The sequence below is a fragment of the Trachypithecus francoisi genome, unplaced genomic scaffold, assembly GCF_009764315.1.
Source record: "Trachypithecus francoisi isolate TF-2019V2 unplaced genomic scaffold, Tfra_2.0 Lachesis_group17, whole genome shotgun sequence".
NCBI classification, from domain to species: Eukaryota; Metazoa; Chordata; class Mammalia; order Primates; family Cercopithecidae; genus Trachypithecus; species Trachypithecus francoisi.
The window spans coordinates 79,864,507-79,871,993 of NW_022681462.1; the positions used below are offsets into that span (position 1 = coordinate 79,864,507).

Here is a 7,487-nt window from a genome sequence, read left to right on the forward strand (position 1 = left end):
ACAATGTATTAGTTTCTGATGGCTGCTATAACAAGTTACCACAGCTGTACCAGCTTAAAATACAAGTTTATTACCTTATAGTTCTAGGAGGTCCTAGAACCATAAACGTGTGTTGTTTACATAAGGCAACAGTCTCATTGGGCTAAAATAAAGGTATCTGCAGGGCTGCATTTCTTCTGGAGGCTCCAGGGGAGGGTCCATTTCCTGCCTTTTTCAGCTTCCAGAGGCTGCCTGCATTCCTTGGCTTATGGGCGCTTCCTCCATCTTCAAAGCCAGCAGTGTAGTATCTTCAAATCTTTCTCTGGCCCTCCTGCCTCTCTCTTATAAGGATTCATAGGATTATATCAGACCCTCCCTGATAATCAGGGTAATTTTCCCATCTTAAGAGCCTTAATTCAATGACATCTGCGAGGGCCCTTTTGTCATTTAGGATAACATATTCGAAGATTTGGGGGATTAGGATGTGTACATATTTGGGGAAGCATTACTCTGTCATACACATAATGTATTATTAAGTGAGAAAAGCAAGCTGTAGGACAAATGCATATAGATCGATCTCGTTTACGTAAAAAAAAACAAATAAATTTCTACAGAGAAAACAAATACAGACAGAATGAAACTGACAAAACTATTAACCACGGCATTTTCTGGGGAAGGGGTTGGGGCTTCACACTGTGCATTTAAAAACATTTTTATGACATGCATCTTGTTCATTAATTATTTGCATAATTTAAAAAATTTTTTTGTTAAGTAATCCAAAGGAAAAAAGAAGACACATGTACTCGTCTTTGTGGGGCCCCGGCTAGAGACATCTATTAAATCACCAGTACCAACAGCTCTCAGTAAGTATTCTAGGCAGCGCTGGCAGAGCACTGTGGCCACTGGGGCAGGGGCCGCCCACTGCCTGGGGCACCCTGGAAGGCTTTGGAGGAGGTGACACTTCTGCTGAGTTCTTCAGGAGAAGAAGGAGTTTTCCAGGTAGAGGGAAGGGAGAAAAGTATTGCAGATGACCACGGCCCAAAAGGAGTCTGCCCTTTATCCGGCAGTGTAGGTGAGGTGGGGTAGAGGCTGGAGGTAGGAATCTGCCACTTGACTGTGGCCAGCCACATGGAGAGACGAAGGCAAAGGGAAGGGAAGTTCATACCTGGAGCCACAGCCTGCCAGGCCCCAAGCTGAGCGGTTTTGTAGGCATTTCTTCACTGGGTGTAAATGAACCTTGGCTGTAAGATTTATGGGAGGAGAGAGGGTCCAGAGTGGATGAGAAGAAGCATGAGAAAAAAAAGGGAGAGACTTCAGGTAGGGGCTTGGGGTAGGGTCTGCCGTTACAGCAGCAGATGCAGGTGGGGAGGGGTAGGGCCAGAGCTGGAGGAACACCCTCCCCCCACCATCCCCAGACACTTCTGGGCTTCTTATGGCTCCATCCACCAGTTCTGCCCCAAGGTAGGTCTAAGTTCCAGAAAAGACTAAGGCAGCCTAGTAGGACTTGGGGCCAAGGGAGCTTCCCAAGGACTCTGACCCTGGACCTGGTGGCTAAGGGTCAACAAGTGATCTCCAAGAGGTGCCCCAGGCAGGTCATCCTGGCAGCAAGGTGCTCTGCAGAAAACCCTTGAAGGGTATGGTATCCAAGCCAGAGCCAGGCATGGGTTGGGTGGGGGTGCTGGGCCTGCGGGTGGGGAAAGCAGGCTGAGGGACTTCAGCCAGTGGCCATCCACTTCATGAGCCTGTCCTGACTTGGAGAGACAGCACATGTCTTGAGGATGCAGCTGCAGATATAACCGACCTGTCTGTGGCACAGAGAGATGGTGGGGTGAGCGGGATTGGATTAGGGGGTACCATCAGCAGGGTGCCAATGGCATGCTGGCTCCCATGTTGGGCTCAGATCTCTGTTCTGCCAGTCTCAAGCTGTGTGGCCTTGGACCAGCTATGTAGCCCCTGCCTCAATTTTCCCATCTCTAAAGTGGGGGTAATGATAGTGTCTACCACATAGGCTGCTGTGTGTGAAGTGCATAGAACAACCGGTGTGTGGTGAGACTACTTCAGTGCTAGTGGCAATTCCTTGTGGCCCCTTCAGGGATCTCCCAGCTGGACCTGGCAGGTAAGGGCCCCTTCAGGGTGTCCACACCACCTAGTGCCACTCTCAACCAGTCACCCCTTTACACCTGCTCCTAGGGCCCACGTGTGGCCTACTGCCCAAAGAGGAAAGGAGTGCTGGCTCTGGGGTGGTGGTTATGAGGCTGGGGGCTCTGAAATGCCAGGAGCATGGCCCCTGGTGTGAGAGGAGAGGACAGGAGGAGGTGGGGTTCCAGAGTAGCAGAGACACCAAACAGGGAGCTCCTCCCAGGGCTGAGCTGAGCATACCTGCTGGTCACCAAATGCCCAGGGTTGGGCATCAGAGGCAGCCTCATATGGGCCAGAGTTCCTTAGCTCTGTGTCACAATGCTGAGGTGTCTTTCATGATCTCAGGGGCCATGGTGAAAACATCTGTTTGCCAGGAAGTCCTGTTGAGAAGGTGGAAGTAGGCATCACAAAGTCAGAAACACTGATGGGTCTGGTTCCACTCTGGAGAGGCAGGTTGTGAGGGATGGATCTGGATACTGATTCTGGCTGCAGGACCAGCATGTCAGGGCCTTCAGAATCCTCCAGTGGCTCATGGAGATGGACAGGTATGCTGACCCACTCAGAAGCACAGCTACCTCCCACAGGGAGGACCCTCTCCCAGGAAGGGGTCAGGGGATCCGTGCAGAGCAGCTCAACAAAACCTCAGTTTGCCTGGCAAGTGGTGCATTAGTGGCTGAGCTGGAAGCAGTGGCAGCCTGTGGTGTTCTAATGCCATTGTCAAAAGGTGTAGAGAGGCAGCACTTAGGGCGTGAGGTGCAGACTATCAATTCATCTGACCTCTTAGGGTTCTCAGAAAAGCCCCGATTCAGGAAGGAGTGGAAATCATGACCCCAGAGGAAGCCCAGGCCTGCAGTTAGCTACTGTGCGGCCTTGGACAAATTGCTTCAACTCTCTGGGTTCCCCGTCCCTCATGTTATAATAAGGACAATGACTACATACGGATAGCATTAACCAACCTGCAGCACTTACTATATTTGAGTGACTTTAGCACATTATTTCATGTAATCCTTATGACAACCCTATGAAATAGATATTATTATCCTCATTTTGCAGATGAGAAAATGAAATTTCAAGGAGGTTAAGTAACGTGTTCAAGGTCACTCAACAAATAAGGACTTTAACCCCTGGAATGGCCAGTTCCAAAGGACCTGCTAAAACTCCCAGCTGGGATCCCTCTGCGCCAGCTCTGCGCTCCATCCTCAGCATGAAAAATCGAGAGAGGCTGCCGAGGTTCCTTTGTGCTCCACCTCACCGCTGCTTGAGGGCTTGGGCTCTCAGCTTGGTGCACAGGGGATGGGCAGGGATGGCCCTAGCCCACCACCAGGCCCTGCAGGACGTGGAGCAGTAGGAGCCCTGCAGCCTCCACAACCCACACTGTCGCTTGCTCTTGCAGGCTCCAGAGGTCTTTTGACTCATCTGAGAAGGGCTACTGATTGTCATCTATTTCTCACATCCCAGCAATAGCATGCTGGCTTGAGTTTAAACTGAGCCCTTCTTTGCAAGAGCTTAGTCCATACATCCTTTACATGCAACTTCCTAATCGTCCATTTAATAAAACAATAACTCCTAGGAAAACCTCTACAAAGGACCTTTTTGTCCAAGGCTCATTTAATGCTCACAGCCACCAGCAGGGGATATTACTATTATCATCATTTTGGTTGTCAATCGAGGCAGAAAAGTGACCCACAGCAGGCACTGCAGAGTCCTTTGTGGCTCCTCGATGACCAGATGGGTAGCCTTGGACAAGTCATCCATTTGTCAGAGCCTGTTTTTTTCTCATCTATAACTTGGAGGTAATTGTGGGGACTAAAAACAGAGTAGATGTGCAATGCTTCGCACTCAAAACCAATTGCTTTTTATTTTCTCTTTTTCAGGTCCGTTTTTTTTTTTTTGAGACAGGGTCACACTCTGTTGCCCAGGCTGGGTGCAGTGGTGCAATCTCAGCTCACGGCAGCCTTGATCTCTCAGGCTCAAGCGATTCTCCTGCCTCAGCCTCCTGAGTAGCTAGTATTACAAGGGGCATACCACCATACCTGGCTAACTTTTTTTATTTTTTATAAAGATGGGGTCCCCCTATACTGCCCAGGCTGGTGTCAAACCAATTTTTTAAAATAGCCTTTATTTTTTAGAGCGGTTTTAGGTTCACAGCAAAATTAAGCAGAAAGTACAGAGTGATCCGAGATACTCCCTGCCCACACACATGCATAGAGTCCTCCACTGTTAACAGCTCCAACCAGAGTGGTGCATTTCTTTCCATCAACGAACCTGCACTGACTCATCATTAGCACCTGGATTCCATAGTTTACACTAGGATTCCCTCTTAGAGTGTGATTCTATGGGTTCTGACAAGTGCATAATGACATGTATGTGTCATTGTAGTATGAGATGGTTTCAATGCCCTAAACTCCTGTTTTCTGTATAGTCATCCCTCCCTCTCCTCAAACCTCTGATAACCCCACTGATATTTTTGCTGTCTCCATACTTTTGCCTTTTCCAGAATGTCGTATCATTGGACTCAAATAGTATATAGACTTTTCCGTTGGCTTCTTTCACTTACAGATATGCAGTTAAGTTTTTTCCATCTCTTTTTGTGGTTTCATGGCTCATTTTTTTTTTTTTTTTTAGCACTGAATAGTATTCCATTGTCTGGATATACCCCAGTTTATTTATTCAGCATCTACTGAAGGTCATCCTTGTAGCATCCAAGTTTTAGCAACTGTGAATAAAGCTGCTATAAAATTGGTGTGCAGGTTTTTGTGTGGATGTACATTTTCAGTTCCTTTGGGTTAATACCAAGGTGCATAATTGCTGAATCGCCTGGTAACAATATGTTTAATTTTGTAAAAAACCACCAAACTGTCTTCCAAAGTATTTGTTCTGTTTTGCATTCCCACTGGCAATGAATGAAACTTTATTTTATTTTTTGAGACAGGATTTTGCTTTGTCATCCAGACTAGGGTGCAGTGGCACAAACGTGGCTCACTGCAGCTTCAATCTCCTGGGCCCAAGTGATCCTCCTAAATAGCTGGCACACACTACCATGCCCTGCTATTTTTTGTATTTTTTGTAGAGACGGGTTTTAGCTATGTTGCCCAGGCTGCTCTCAAACTCCTGAGCTCAACGAGCTGGCAGCCTTGGCCTCCCAAAATGCTGGCATTACAGGTGTGAGCTACTGCACCCAGCCGAGACTTTTATTTTAAATCAGAGATGAAAGTGACTTGCTTAAGATTACACAACTATTGGTTGGTAGAGTAGCACTTCTGGTTCCATACTTTGGGTAGTTTCTGTTTGATCACACTGTCCCCTCAGCTAGACAAGCCAATGCCCTTACAAACACTTTCACATTTCCTCACCCTTGCTTTTGAGGCCTCATTCTTGGTGCAAAAGCTTCCTGAAGCATCCTTCTTCTGGTCCATGAAGGAAAGACTGTCATCCATCCAGGTCCTGTGTCTGAGAAGCTTGCGATGCTCTTGCAGTGCCCCGGCATGCACAGGGGCCAATGTCCAGTTGTCCAAGCTTACCTGTGCCCAGAGAGGACCCGAGTGGTTCTGCGAGGCCCTCTTTCTAGTTAGAAGAGACCCGGTCAGCCCCAGAATCTGAGGAGTCACTGGAACATCATCAGGGACTAGGAGAGGAAAAGGCCCCTGTGCCTCTCCCCTCTCTCCAGATCCAAACTTTTTTTTTGTCTCTTTTTGATGTGAAATTCACATAACATAAAAATTAACTATTTCAGGTCAGGCACGGTGGCTCATGCCTGTAATCCCAGCACTTCGGGAGACCAAGGTGGGTGGGTGAATTATACGAGGCCAGGAGTTCGAGACCAGCCTGGCCAACACGGAGAAATCCTGTCTCTACAAAATAAATAAAAAACAAAAAAATTAACCATTTTAAAGTGAACAATTCAGTGGCATTTAGCACATTCACAATGCTGTGCAGCTACCACTTATATCTAGTTCCAAAACACTCTCATCACTCCAAAGAGAAACCCTAAGCAGCCAGTCTCGCTTTTCTCCCTCTTCCTAGCCCCGGACAGCCACCAATCTGTGTTGTCTCCTTGGGTTTACCTAGTCTGGTAAAGGAATACATGAAATCATACAACATGTGGCCTTTTGTGTCTGGGTCCAAGTTATTTTCCATTACTCCCCGAAGAAGGAGGAGGAGAAGGGACCTCTTCTGCCTTTGTCTCCCGCCCCGTCCCTTGTCCACCTTCCCCTGTGCACCCACCAGCAGCACCTGTGGCTCAGCTCCTCCATTCTATGCCATTTCCTATTTCTCTTTTTTATTTTTTGAAACAGGGACTCACTCTGTTGCCCAGGCTGGAGTGCAGTGACGTGACTGTAGCTCAGTGCAGCCTCAACCTCCCAGGCTCAAGCCACACTCCCACCTCAGCCTCCTGAGTAGCTGGGACTACAGGTGTGCACCACTATGGTCAGCTAATTTTTAAAACTTTTTTTTGTAGAGACAGAGTTTCGCCATGTTGCCCAGAATGGTCTCGAATTCTTGGCCTCAAGTGATCCTCCTGCCTCTGCCTCCCAATGTGCTGGGATGACAGGCATGATCCACCATACCCAGCCAGCTATTCCTTTTAATTACCCTTAGCAGAATACTTTGAGGAGTCACAGATGCATTCAACAGCTAGCCCATAGACTAGCAGTGGGGAGAGACAGGTTAAGTGTCATTAAAACTGTGATAAGGCAATGCTAGCAGTTTTACAGAGAGCCAGGGGACCCAGAGGAGAGACAACTAATTTAGCCTTGAGGTGAGGCTGGTGAGGAAAGATAACAAGGAGGAGACCGGGAGCTGGGTCTGTCTTGCTGACTGTTCCTCAGCACGCAGGGTAGTTCCTGGCAACTAGAACGGGCATGAGTGAACAAGTCAATAAATCGAACAAGCAATCTATTGGCCAACAGCTGAAGAATGAATCGGAGTTGTCTCTGTCGGAAAAAATGGGTAGAGAATATCTGGAGACTTGTAGGCAAGAGACTCAGCCTTTTTATTAACTGAGAGATGTTTCGGTCTAGATGACGGTTGAAGAAGATGAGGGGTAAGGCAGAAGTTGGGGCCAGATCATGCAGGGCCTTGGAAGTGACATAAAGGAGTTTCAGTAAAAAGAGGGACCTGAGTAAAAAGAGGGACCACTGAAGGGTTTTGCACAGATGTGCGTTTTAGAAACACATCTGTCTAATGCAGACTAGGGATAATGACGACCTAAGGAGGCTCCCAGCAGACAGAACATTGTTCTTGCCCTCCTGCCATTGGTGTTCTACTGGAAAACAGAGGTGTTTAATCAAAAATAACCATTAAAAAATTAATGAACTAATCACAAGGATGCAAGGTGCTCTGAGGGATGCTATGAGTCAAGGAATTCC

At 47.7% G+C, this 7,487-nt stretch overlaps 1 long non-coding RNA gene across 1 annotated transcript; it reads right to left on the minus strand.

The window, feature by feature from the left end:
- Positions 1–417: 417 nt before the first annotated feature.
- LOC117062536 lies at positions 418–5,870 on the minus strand. The gene is made up of 2 exons (XR_004428420.1): positions 5,472–5,870; positions 418–2,498 (listed from the first exon to the last, which is right to left on the minus strand). It is a non-coding gene; the product is annotated as an uncharacterized LOC117062536 (long non-coding RNA).
- Between the last annotated feature and the right edge of the window lie 1,617 nt (positions 5,871–7,487).